Source organism: Dromiciops gliroides, chromosome 2, assembly GCF_019393635.1.
Source record: "Dromiciops gliroides isolate mDroGli1 chromosome 2, mDroGli1.pri, whole genome shotgun sequence".
Classification (NCBI taxonomy): Eukaryota; Metazoa; Chordata; class Mammalia; order Microbiotheria; family Microbiotheriidae; genus Dromiciops; species Dromiciops gliroides.
The window spans coordinates 65,332,005-65,347,141 of record NC_057862.1 but is presented as its reverse complement, the minus strand read 5'-3'; positions in this window follow the sequence as shown (position 1 = coordinate 65,347,141).

Genomic DNA, 15,137 nt, shown 5'->3' with positions numbered 1-15,137 from the left:
TAACAAGTGGGGATTAATTAATGTCTATCCTTGATCACAGCAATCCATATAGATTATCTACTAGAGTGTGCATCGATCTGTAATCAGCACTAGTGCATGGAATTTTAGACTCATAGAGTGATATATTTCAAGGTATTCATCTTTTGTCTTACAGGCTAGTCTTACTTCTCAGAGTATAATTATTCTTCCAGATGTATTATTACCTCAGCTAAAACTTAGAATAAGCCTGGGGGTGGTAGTGTGGGAATAAGGGAGTCAAAGGATTCTTCTCCTTACTTTAGAGATGAAGAAACTGAGGCTTAAAAAATTAAGAGTTTTGATCCATTGTGATAATATCAATATACACTAGAGCTCTTACACTTTCTACAATAGGAATTAGTTTTCCCTGAAAAGGAAGAAAGATTCCCCTATAACCTGATTTTCCCCTATCTCCTTTCATACCACTTTCTGGCCACATAAATTTATAATAGGATAGGATAGGATAGGATAGGATAGGATAGGATAGGATAGGATAGGATAGGATAGGATAGGATAGGATAGGATAGGATAGGATAGGATAGGATAGGATAGGATAGGATAGGATAGGATAGGATAGGATAGGATAGGATAGGATAAGGTAGGATAATATATAAGATATATATATATATATATATATATATATATATATATATATATACATATATACACACATATCTATCTATCTATCTATAGACCCTTCTGGCTAAATGGAGGTCTGAATACCATGGAAATCAGCATCTTCAATGAATAAACATATTTCCATATGCAGAGAAGGGGTCCCACATCTATAGGAATCAAATGCCATTCAATTTTCTGTTTGAGCTAAGTAAACTTTGTTAACTGTTCAATGACTTATGAGTGTTTCTTTACTTCCAGAAATGAATCTAAAATAATGTGGTACTTTTATCTTGCCCAACCTTAACACCTCTCTAAAATACATTTCAATATGTTTACCTGAATCTAAGAAATAAACCCTTTTACCTCTCAAATGTGTGGCATATGCTACAATTCTGAATTGCTCCCCATTAAAGATTTTGAACAGATGTTTTTACATACTAGCAGTCTTCCACTGAGTGGAGGTTTTTTATTGAAGGGAGCTCAGAGAGGTCCTTGGAGATGAATCATGAAACTTTTTGAAGTATAAATCTGCTCCTTTAACTTTTCTTTCCAGAAGTTTCAAGGGAAGATTCAATGCTGATGACATAGAAAAAATGCTGAATGGTTCAATTTTGAATAAAGTTAATAATGGTTGCAGAATGAGAGATAAATCTTTTTACCACAGCCTTAGTCTGTGAATTACAGAATTCACCAATTGTACCTCAGTGCCATTTCCCAGCATATATCAGAGTTCCCTACATAGATTGCCCCATTATTATTCTGTCATTTCTCTTAATCAGAAAAGTACTTTCATTTATTTTCTCTCTATTCTTTTAGTTGCCTGTCTCTCTCAAGTTCCAGTTCACCAAACAGCAGCGTTCTAAGTTGAATCAACAATTAGTTTCCTCTTTATCAACAGACCAAACTGACCCCAACCACATAGTAATAGCTTGATACATTTTTTTCTTATTTTATTTGAGTATCCTCAGGGTTCCAGTTTTTAAAACTTAGATTCCTAGGTGGGGTTTAAGCTTTCTGGTATAGCCATATTTTCTGCATCATGAACAAAATCACATCATCCATAGCTCTCCTTGACAAGATGTTTATCTATCCATCGAAATTATGCTGTGGATATACAAATGTTCTATTGAGACTAGAAATTTGTTGCAGGCATATATTCAAGCAAATTAATTTTTTAAAAAAAGTATTGCAGAACCAAGATAAATGATACATAACTCTAGATTTTAAATTCTATCTATCTATCTATCTATCTATCTATCTATCTATCTATCTATCTATCTATCTATCAGTGGACAGTGGTTTAGTATGATGGGTTTTCTCTTTCAAGTATGTAAGAAATTATTTTTGTCATTATTATTCATTAGTGTCAGTCATGACCAACTCTTTGTGGTCCCATTTTAGATTTTCTTAGCAAATATACTAGACTGGTTTGCCATTTCCTTCTCCAACTCATTTTATAGATGAGGAAACTGAGGTAAAAAGGGCTAAGTGACTTGTCCAGGGTCACACAGCTATTAAGTATCTAAGGCTGGAATTGAATTCATGAAGATGACTCTTTCTGACTTAGTACTCTGTCCTCTGTGCCATTTATCTGTCCTAATATAAGAAATGGATTAACTAAACCTCTAATTCAAAAACTGAATGGCAATTTACATCATTCCTCAAAAACTACTTTAAATACCACATATGTTATCTTTGCTCTTGATATAGCAGAAATTTCTGATGGTATATTGTAGGAATAAGCAAGCTGGAGTGAACAGGGAAGAAGTGGAAGAGAAACAATGGAAATAAAGCAACTAGTATTCCAAGGCATTAGTGAATATCATTCATCCCACCTTTTAGTGATTTAGATTATAAATCATTCATTTATGTATACTTTGCATGACTCTTGGCCATGTTCTCTCCTAAATGAGCCTCAAAGGGGCTCACCAAATATGCTGAGAAATGTCCTGTACTCCCTTGACTTTAGGCATCCAAGGAACAAGTAGGCTAATGATTATCCTTTGTCCTTTTTATAGGCCTAAGCCCCTTTTTGGAAAGTCATACTTTTCACAAAGATCCTTTATTTCCCCCTTCCCACATAATTCGGCATTTGTATTATGCCAAAGTCTGTTCTATCCATTCTGCCTCTCTCCATTAACCTTTGAGTGATCTTCAACATCAGCTTCAATTCTTCAGCCACTAAAGTGTTTTCTGACTCATTGACAGAACATCACTGGAAGATTACATGAATAAAAAATAGAAAGAGGTGATCAATGAATTGGGCATGCAAATAAAAAAGCTAGAAAAGGAACAAATTTAAAATCCCCAATTAAATACTAAATTATAAATGCTGAAAATCAAAAGAGAAATGAATAAAATTGAAAGCAAGAAAAATATAGTATTGCTCAATAAAGCTAAGAGCTGGTTTTATAAAAAAAAACAATAAAATAGATAAACCTTTGGTTAATTTGATTAAAAAGAAAGAAGAAAGCAAAAGTTCCATTATCAAAAATGAAAGGAATGAATTCACCACCAATGAAGTGGAAATTAAAGAAATAATTAGGAGCTATTTACCCAAATGTATGCCAATAAATTTGAAAATCTAAATGAAATGGATATTTATAAAAATACAAATTGCCCAGGTTAACTGAAGAGGAAATAAAATCTGTAAATAGGTGAATTTTAGAGAAAGATATTGAACAAGCCATCAATGAACTCCCTAAGAAAAAATCTCCAGGGCCAGATGGGTTTACAAGTGAATTCTACCAAACATTTAAAGAACAATTAATTCCAATACTAGACCAATTATTTGGAAAAATAGGTGAAAAAGGAGTTCTACCATATTCCTCTTATGACACAAATATAGTGTTGATACATAAAACAGGCAGAGCTAAAACAGAGAAAGAAAATTACAGATCAATTTTTCTAATGAATATAGAGGCAAAAATCTTGAATAAAACATTAGCAAGGAGATTACAGGAAGTGATCACCAGGATAATACACTATAAGCAGGTGGGATTTATTCCAGAAATGAAAGGCTGGTTCAACATCAGGAAAACTATCAACATAATCAGCCACAGCAAAAACAAAACTTACCAAAATCATATGATTATCTCAATAGATGCAGAGAAAGTGTTTCACAAAACACAGGACTCATTCCTATTAAAAACACTAGAGAGCATAGGAATAGGTGGAGCTTTCCTTAAAATGATAAGCAGTATCAACCTAAAACCATCAGCAAACATTGTATGTAATGGGGATAAATTAGAGGCATTCCAATAAGATCAGGGGTGAAGCACCTCTATTATTTAAAACTGTTCTAGGAATCAAAGGAATTAGAATAGGCAAAGAAGAAATAAATCTTTCACTCTTTGCAGATGATATGATGGTATGCTTAGAGAATCTTAAAGAATCCACTAAAAACCTACTTGAAGCAATTAACAACTTAAGCAAAGTTGTAGGATATAAAATAAATCCACATAAACAATTAGCATTTCTATACATGACGAACAAATGTTAGCAGCAAGAGATAGAAAGAGAAATCCCCTTTAAAGTAATGGTAGACAATATAAAATACTTGGGAGTCTACCTGCCAAGATAAAATCCAGTAACTCCAAGAACACAATTATGAAACGCTTTTCACACAAATAAAATAAGATCTATGTAATTGAAAAAATATCAATTGAGCATGGATAGGCTGAGCTAATATGATAAAAATGACAATTCTACTTAAATTAATATACTTATTCAATGCCATACCACACTACCTAAAATTTATTTTATAGAGTTAGAAAAAATAATAACAAAATTTATCTGGAAGAACAAAACATTAAAAATATCAAGGGAACTAATGAAAAAAAAAATGCAAAGGAAGGTGGGCTAGCCAAACCGAATTTGAAGCTATACTATAAAGTGGCAGTCATCACAAATATTTTGTACTGGTTAAGAAGGAAAGTGATGGATCAATGGAATAGATTAGGAAAAGGTACACAGTAGTAAATGACTATAGTAATCTACTGTTTAAAAATCCCAAAGACCCCTGCTTCTGGGATAGGAACTCAATATTTGGCAAAAACTGCTGGGAAAACTGGAAGGTAATATGGCAGAAACTGGGCATAGACCAACATCTTACACCTTATACTAAAATAAGGTCAAAGTAGGTATATGATTTAGACACAAAGGGTGATACCATAGATAAATTAGGAGAGGAAGGAGCAGTTTATGTCTCAGATCTATGGAGAGGGAAACAATTTATGATCAAACAAGAGATTGAGAATATTATGAAATGAAAGTTGGATGACTTTGATTACATTAAATTAAAAAGGTTTTGTACAAACAGTAGCAATTCAGCTATAATTAGAAGGGAGGTAGAAAACTGGGAAACAATTTTTTTAATTATATTTTTTTGGTTGGGCAATGAGGGTTAAGTGACTTGCCCAAAGACATACAACTAGCAAGGATCAAGTGTCTGAGGCCAGACTTGAACTCAGGTCCTCCTGACTCCAGGGATGGTGATCTATCCATTGTGCTACCTAGCTTCTCCCAGGAAATAATTTTTACAGCCAGTATTTCTGATAATCACCTCATTTCTAAAATATATAGGAAACTAAATAAAATTTATAAGAATGCAAGTCATTCCCCAATTGAGAAATGGTCAAAGGATATGAACATGCAGTTTTCACATGAATAAATCAAAGCTATCTATTGCTGCATGAAAAAAATGGTCTAAATCACTATTAATTAGAGAAATAAAAATTAAAACAACTCTGAGGTACCACCTCACACCTATCAGATTTGCTAATATGACAGAAAAGGAAAATAATAAATTTTGGAGAAGCTGTCATCAGAAATGGAATATTAATGCATTGTTAGTGGAGCTGTGAACTGGTGAGCAATTTGCAACTTGGCCCAAAGGGCTATGGGACTATTCATACCCTTTGACCCAGTGGTACCACTGCTAGGTCTGTAACCCAAAGAGACCATAGACCATGTGGGAAAAGAACCCACATGTAGAAAAATATTTATAGCAGCTCTCTTTGTAGTGGCAAAGAATTGGAAATAGAGGGAATGCCCAACAATAGGAGAATAGCTAAACAAGTTGTTGTATATGAATATAATGGAATAGTATTATGCTGTAAGAAACAATGACCAGGAGGAGTTCAGAGAAACCTGGAAGGACTTACATGAATTGATAATGACTGAGAGGAGCAAACCCAGTAGAACCTTGTACATGGTGACAGCAATATTGTGTGATGAACACTGGTGTTAGACTTGGCTTTTCTCGGCAATGGAATGATCCAAAACAATTTTTTTTCATTTTGTTTTATTTTTTTTCCACGGTAATGAGGGTTAAGTACCTTGTCTAGAGTCACACAGCTAGTAAGTGTCAAGTGTCTGAGGCCGGATTTGAACTCAAGTACTCCTGAATCAAGGGCTGGTTCTTTATCCACTGCACCACCTATCTGCGCCAATCCAAAACAATTTCAAAGAAGTCATGAAAGAAAATGTTCTCAACATCCAGAAAAAAAGAAATTTAGATTATGAATGCAGATTGAACCATACTCTTTCTACCTATGGACTATTTTTCCCCCTCTTGTTTTGGGAAGATTTTCCCTTGTGCTCTGATTCTTCTTTCACAATAAGACTAATGCACAAATATGTTTAATGTGATTGGACATGTATAAACTATATCAGCTTGCTTTCCATCTTGGGAAGAAGAGATGGAAGGGAGGGAAGTGAGGGTGGGAGAAAAATTTGGAACTCAAAATCCTATGAAAACAAATGTTGAGAAGATGCAGAGGAGAGGCTGTGACTCCCATAAGCTCCAGATAAACTGTCAACTCACTCCTAAGTAATGCCATTAAAAAAAAAAATAAAGACAACAATAACAACAAAAACAATGGAGCAGCCTAAGGCATATAAGAACAGAGTGAGGCTATTTTCCAGCCAAAGATAGAAATTGGGATCACCTTCTGATCAGGCTGAAAGAGGAGCTCAGGATGCAGGTCCACACCCAGTCAGGAACAGACAGTGCTCCCAGTCCTCAGAGTCATCAGAGCCAGTGGCTTCTGAGGCTTGGCTCCCAGACTGCTGAGGGGGTTCTGGGTTGGCTCAGAGCACAGGTACACCAAGTTTCACCAAGTTTCTGACCTTAGAGAATCAGATTTCAATCAGCCATCTGCTTCCAGGTTGAGATGAGTAAGCAAAGAAAACAGCAGACAATAGACAGCTTCTTTGGGGGAAGGGTAGACAAGAATATACCCTTAGAAGGAGATAATAACAAAGTCAAAAGTCCAACACCCAAAGCTTCAAAGAAAAATATGAATTGGTCTCAGGCCATGGAAGTGCTCAAAAGGGACTTTGAAGAGAAAGTAGGAGAGATAGAAGATTTAGAGAGATGGAGGAAAGAATGGGAAGAGAAATGAAAGCTGTGCAGGAAAGTTATGAGAAAAAAGTCAACAGCTTGAAAAGTCAAATGGGAAAGGAGATACAAAAGCTCTCTGAAGAAAATAATTGCTTAACAATTAGGTTTGAACAAATGGAAGCTAGTGACTTTATGAGAAACAAAGACACAGTAAAGAAAATCCAATTGAATAAAAAAATAGAGGGCACTATGAAATATCTCCTTGAAAAAGAGCTGACCTGGAAAATAGATCCAGGAGAGAAAATTTGAAAATAATTGAACTACCTGAAAGCTATAATCAAAAAAAAAGAGTCTAGACATCATCTTTGAAGAAATTATCAGGAAAAATTGCCCTGATATTCTATAGTAGAAGGTAAAATAGGAATTGAAAGAATCCACCAATCAACTCCTGAAAGAGATCCCAAAAGGAAAACTTGTAGGCATATTATAGCCAAATTCCAGAGCTCCCAGATAAAGGGGAATATATTGCAAGCAGCTAGAAAAAAGGAATTCAAATACTGTGGAGCTACAGTAAATGTAAAACAAGATCTATCAGCAGCTACATTAAAGGTCCAGATGGTATGGAATATGATATTCCAGAGGGCAAAGGAACTGGGACTACAGCCAAGAATAATGTACCCAACAAAATTTAGTATAATCATCCAGTGAAAAAATGGGATTTCAGTGAAAAAGGGATTTCAGGCATTTGTGATAAAAAAAAGTTGTGAAATGAACAGACAATTTGACTTTCAAATACAAGATCCTAGAGAAGCATAAAAAGGTAAACAGGAAAAAGAAATCATTAGTGATATGAAAAAATTAAACTGTTTATATTCCTACATGGTCAGATAATGCTTCTAACTCATGAGATCTTTCTCAGCAATAGGGCAGCTGAAAGGAACATACGTAGACAGAGGGCACAGGTGTGAATTGAATATGAAGGGATGATATCTGCAAAGCATTTTTTTGTTTATCCTTGTTTTTTGTGGGGCAGGCAGGGTGCTGTGGCTTATGTCTGGGGCTGGATTTGGGCTCTAGGCCTCCTGGGTCTAGGGCTGATACTTTGTCCACTGTGTCACCTAACTGACTCATGATAACATCTTCAAAATAAGTTAAGGGGTAAAAGGAATGCAGTGAAAGAAAGGGAAAGGAAGAGGTGGATTGCGGGAAAGTAGTTCACATGGAAGAAACAAGAAAAAGCTTTGTAGTGGGGGGAAGATGGGGAAGGAGCAGGGAGTGAGTGAGCCTAACTCTCATGAGAATTGGCTCAAAGAGGGAGTAACACAAACATTCAAGAGGGGATAGTAATATATCATGCCCTTTGGGAAAGTGGGAGGGGAAGGGGACAAGGAGGGAGGGGAAAGGCAATGGAAGGAAGGGCAGATTGGGGAAGGAGCCCATAACATTTTTGCTGGGTAATAGATTCTTGGTTGCCATCCAAGCTCCTTTGCCTTCTGGAACATCATATTCCAAGCCTTGTGGTCCTTTAATTTTGAAGTTGCCAGGTCCTGAGCAATCCTGACTGTGGCTCCATGATATTTGAATTGCTTCTTTCTGGCTGCTTGGAGTATTTTCTCCTACACCTGATAGTTCTGTAATCTGGCTACAATATTCCTCGGAGTTTTGCTTTTGGGGTCTCTTTCAGGAGATGATCAGTGGATTCTTTCAATGATGACTTTATCCACTGATTCTATGATATCAGGGCAGTTCTCCTTAATAATTTCCTGGAATATGGTATCTAGATTCTTTTTCTGGTCATGGCTTTCAGGCAGTCCAATGATTCTCAAATTGTCTCTCCTGGATCTGCTTTCCAGATCAATTGTCTTTCCAATGAGGTATTTCACATTTTCTTCTATTTTTTCTTTCTTTTGATTCTGCTTGACTGATTTCTGGTATCTCATGGATTCCTTATCTCCCAAATGTCCAATTTTAATTTTTAAGGCATTGTTTTCTTCAGTGAGATTATGCACCTTTTTTTCCATTTGGCCAGATGAATTTTTTAAGGCATTGTTTTCTCCAGTGAAATTATGTGCTTCCTTTTTCAAGCTGCTGATTCTTTCTTCATAGTTTTCTTGTTTTGCTTTCATTTCTCTCCCCATTTTTTCTTCTACCTCTCTCAATTGAGAGGATTTGAACCTCTGGAAATAAAGGCTTTAGATCTTTCAGGAAGGCTTTTTGTTTGTGAGACCAATTCACCTTCCCTCGTTAGGCTTCACATGTAGGCAATTTGAGGGTATTGTCCTCATCTGAGTTTGTGTTGGCATCTTCCCTATTGATACAGAAGCTCTCAATGGAGAAGGCTCTTTTTTGCTTCTTACTCATTATTGCAGCTTATTTATTTATTTTTTAAGTTGAAGTCTGCTCCGGGGCACCAGGGTCCCTGTTTTGGGCATCTTGTGCAAGAGTATAGGTGCTGTGTTACTGGCTTTTTACTCTGAGGCCTTTATAGTGTGTGCAGTTCACCCCCCTGCACTTCCTGTCTGAGCGCCTGTCGTGTCCGTGGCCCTACAGCTGGCAACTTGCCCTCTTGGCTGGTGCAGGTGGGTTTTTCCACTGTCCTTCTTGGCCACCAGATTTTTGAGCCAGGTTCCAGGGGCCTCAGTTGTTCAGCTGTGGCCCACAGCTCCTACTGACTTGCCCCGACCCTCTCGGTGCTGGGCTGCTGCCCTGTGCTGGACTTCCCTTTTGCCCGAGTTAGACCGACCTTTTCCTGAAGTCTTCTAAATTATCTCTGGTTGGAAGACTGTGTCTCTCTGTCTCTTTGCAGGTTCTGTAGTTTCAGAATCCATCCAGAGGCTTGATTTAATGTTCTATTTGAGGGAACAGAAGGAGAGCTCAGGAAGCTTGCTTCTTCCTCTCTGCCATCTTGGCTCCGCCCCTGTTTTCCTCAGGAGGGGCCCATAACAAGCAAAACACTTTCAAGAAAGAATAGGGTGAAGGAACATAGAAAATAGAATATCAAGGGGAGGGAATAAATTGGAGGGTAATTAACCGTAAAAGAAATAATGACCAGGATGCTCTCAGGACATATGAAAAATGCAAACCATCAACTGAGATAGAACTGATAATATCTGAATACATATTGAAGTATAATTTTATTTTTGTTAGCTCCTCTTTCTAAATGTATTTTGTCTATTTTCTTTCACAACCTGGCTAATAAGATGTTTTACAAAACTGCACATGTATGACTTATATTGAATTGCTGGATTTCATAGGGAGGGATCAGAAAGGAGGGAAGAAGAAAATTTAGAACACAAAGTTTTAAAAAATCAATGTGAAAAGTAGTGATGAGCAGGAGAAGTTGAGAGAAACTTGGAAGGACTTACATTAACTGATGCTGACTGAGAGGAGCAGAACCAGGAGAACATTGTATAGGATAACAGCAAACTTGTGTGATGAACAATGCTGAGGCATTTAGCTCTTTTTAGGAATGCAATGGTCCAAAAAAATTTCAAAGAACTTCACAATAGAAAATGTTCTCAACATCCAGAAAAAGAAACTTGTTTATGAATGCAGATTGAACCATATTATTTTGACTTTTGGCTTATTTTTTCCCTTCTTTTTTGAGTTTTCTCCTTGTGCTCTGACTCTTCTTTCACAACATGAATAATGCAGAAATGTTTAATGTGATTGCAAATATATGGCCTATATTAGATTGCTTTCTGTCTTGTATAGGTGGGAGGGAAGTGAGGGTGGGAGAAAAATTTGGAACTGAAAATCCTATAAAAAATGTTGAAAAATATCCTTATATGTAACTGTAAAATAAAAATAATAAAATGAGACAAGAAAACAAATGTTGAAAATTATCATTACATGTAACTGGAAAATAATGACATACTTTTATTTAAAAAATAATACACCATGAATTAGAAATTAAAGCTATAATTAGGAGCTATTTTACTCAACTGTATGCCAATAAATTTGACAATCTAAATGAAATGGATGAATATTTACAAAAATATAAACTGCCCAGATTAACAGAAGAGGATATAAAATCCTTAAACAAGCCCATTTTAGAAAAAAGAAATTGAACTAGCAATGATCAATGAACTCCCGGAAAAAGAAAATGTCAAGGGCCAGATAGGTTTAAATGTGAATTCTACCAAACATTTAAAAAAATGAATTCTATACTATAAAAATTATTTGGAAAAATAGGTGGAGTTCTACCAAATTCCTTTTATGACACAAATATGGTGTTAATACCAAAACCAGACAGAGCCAAAACAGAGAAAGAAAATTATAGACCAATTGCCTTAATGAATATTGATTCAAAAGTCTTAAATAAGATATTAGAAAGGAGATTACAGCAAGTGATCACCAGGATAATATACTATGACCAGGTGAGATTTATAAGAGGAATGTAGGGATGGTTCAACATTAGGAAAACTATCAACATAATCAACCAAATCAATAAAAAACTATGTAAAATCATATGATTATCTTAATAGATGCAGGGAAACATTTGACAAAATATAGCATTCATTCCTAATAAAATATATTAGAGAGCATAGGAATAGGTGGTGCTTTCCTTAAAATAATGAGCAGTATCTACCTAAAACCATCAGCAAGCATTATATGTAATTGGGATAAGTTAGATGCATTCCCATTAAAATCAGGGGTGAAACAGGGATGGCCATTATCACATCCATTATTTAGTATTGTCCTAGCACTGTTAGATTTAGCAATAAGAGAAGAAAAAAGAGAATTAAAGGAATTAGAATAGGCAAGGAGGAAACAAAACTATCACTCTTTGCAGATGATAGGATGGTATGCTTAGAAAATCCTAGAGAATCAACTAAAAGATTACATGAAACAACTACTTTGGCTAAGTTGCAGGATAGAAAATAAATCCACATAAATCATCAGGATTTCTATACATGACCAACAAAGCTCAGCAGCAAGAGATAGAAATTGGTAGACAATATAAAATACTTGGGAGTCTATTTGTCAAGAAAAACTCAGGAATTCTATGAACACAATTACAAAACACTTTTACAACAAATATGAAATCAGATCTAAATAATTGGAAAAATATCAATTGCTCATGGATAGGTCAAGCTAATATAGTAAAAATGACAATTCTACCTAAATTAATTTACTTATTCAGTGCCATCCCAATCAGACTACCTAAAAATTATTTTATGAAGCTAGAAAAAATGATAAAAAAATAATCTAGAAAACAAAAGTTCAAGAATATCAAGGACATTAATGAAACAATATGCACAGGAAAGTGGGCTATCCACATTAAATCTGAAGCTTTATTATAAAGCAACAGTCATCAAGACTATTTGCTACTGGCTAAGAAATAGAGTGGAGGATCAATGGAACAGGTTAGGCACAGGAGACGCAGTAGTCAATGACTATAGTAATGTACTGTTTGATAAACTGAAAGACCCCTGATTCTGGGATAGGAACTCAGTATCTGACAAAATCTTCTGGAAAAACAGGTAGAGAGTATGGGAGAAACTAGGCATAGGCCAACATCTTACACTTTATACAAAAATAAGGTCAAAATGGGTTTAAGATTTGACATAAATGTTGATACCATAGACAAATTAGGAGAGGAATGAGTAGTTTACCTCTCAAATCTATGAAGAGGAAAACAATTTATGTCCAAAGAAGTGATAGAGAATATTAAGAAATGCAAGATGGAAGACTTTGATTACATTAAATTAAAAAGGGTTTGTACAAACAGAAGCAATCGAGACAAAATTAGAAGGGAGGCATGAAGCTGGGAAACAATATTTATAGAACTAAATCAAATGTATAATAATCCAAGTCAATCCCCAATTGAGAAATGGTCAAAGGATATGAATAGCCATTTTTGCTGAAGAAATCAAAGCTATATAATGCCACATGAAAAAAAATGCTCTAAATTACCATTGTTTAGAGAAATGCAAATTCAAAAAACTCTGAGGTACCACCTCACATCTACTATATTGGATATGACAAAAAGGAAAATATTTACTGTTGGAGAAGCTGTAGAAAAATTGGAACACGAATGCATTGTTGGTGGAGCTGTAAACTCATCCACACATTTTGGAGAGCTATTTGGAATTATACCCAAAGGGCTATAAAGCTTTGCATACACTTTGACCCAGCAATAACATAATTGGGTCTTTTCCCCAAATAGATCATAAAAAAAGGGAAAAGGACCCACATGCACAAAAATATTTATAGCTTCTCTTTATGTAGTGACAAGGAATTGGAAACTGAGGGGATGCCCATCAATTGGGGAATGGCTAAGCAAGTTGTGGTATATGAGTGTAATGGAATACTATTGTGCTGTAAGAAATTAGGAGCAGGCAGATTTCAGAGAAACCTGGAAAAACTTTCATGAACTGATTCTGAGTGAAATGAGCAGAATGGAGAACATTGTACACCCTATCAACAACATTGTGTGTTGATCAACTGTGAAAGATTTGACTCTTCTCAGCAATACAATGGTCCTAGATAATTCCAAAGGACTCATGATGGAAAATGCTCTCCAAATCCAGAAAAAAAGTCTTTTACAGCATGACTAATGAAGAAATATGTTTAATGTGATTGTGCACATATAACCTATATTAGATTGCTTTCTCACTTGGGGAGGGGTGAGGGAGGGCAGGAAAGGAGAAAATTTTGGAACTAGAAATCTTATCAAATACAATGTTAATATCTATCTCTACATGTAACTAGAAATAATAAAATACTTTTATGATTATAAAAAATAAAATAAAATATCATAAGGATCATTTAAAAAACACTGTAGTGTTTTGTGACTCATGGTTATATAGTGTCACGAGGATAATTCTTTGGTCAATCAATGGATCTGAAGTCTCCCTGATTATATGAGCACCCTTCACTGATGTGCATTTTTAAATTTTCCAACCTTTTAATCCCATTTTATTTTTGTCTGTATCCTCCCAAAAAACTCTAAATGAAAGATCTAGTCAATGTTCCATGCACATTTGTCTGTCTTTTTATAATTAACATTTTCATAGATAACAATACTTCTTTCAATCCATATATAGGTTATTCCCTTCTTTCCCTACATATCCAGTCCATCTACCTATACAAGGTAGATTATACAAGATCAAGAGAGTAAAGGTATTAAAAAGATGGAAATTTGTGGCAGAGAGCATCTTGGACTCATTGAAAATACTTTGTAATTTCTCAACTGTGATCCATTGATCCTCAAAGATAATGGTAGTTATTTCTCCTTATACTGAACACAGCAAAGGCCCTTCAATTTAAGAGAATTCTGATGGATGTAATGAGAAAAACAGATGTTCACATTTTAGTTGTCAAATTAGCCTGGTTCTCATTGAACTGCTATGTGACGGGTATTGTGGAAGGATTGCCTTTCCATAGGGAAGAACATTTTAATGCAGATTCTTTTGATTGTCTGAAAAATATCTCAATGACAGACAATATTTCCACCCTTTACTCTATTTTTAATGCATAAATGGATATATACAACAATAGAGATGATATTCTGTTATTGCATATTACCCTAGTACTTAAGCATTTTTGTGGGAAATAAGGACTCATGAAGTGGTTTCTTCATGCACAGATCCCTAATTCACATACAAACAAATAAGCAAAAAGTTATGTAAGAAATACTATATTTCAAGCAATAGCCTACATAGGCATGAGGGGACTTATTAATTTGAAAAAAATGTACTTTTAATTTCAAGATTTAGAGATGACAGTATTTGTCAAAGCCAACCCCTTTCTTCCATTGTTTTATGATATTCATTGTATTAAGAGGGTGGAATGGAGTGCTACAGGAAAATAAAAGGCAGAATCATAATACTGGAAGATTGGCAGACAGAGCTGTAGCTTCCTTTCCCCTTTACCCCACCCAAGAGTAGATGATATGTATTGTAGCCTCAAATCAAACTTCTATGAAAATTTCAGTTATGGATATATGTAAAGGGAGTGGGGTGTGCTGGGATCCCCATATGGAGAGACAAAAATATGGTGATACCTAGGTTGAAAGGAATATAAGGGTGGTAGTAATATGGTTGTACCTTTAGGGAGAAGTTTTTGAGTTTCTGCAGAGAGAAAGAAATGCTGTTTTATAGCTCTATGCTCTAGTTTTTTATAAATAAATCTTATTCAATTACTTCAG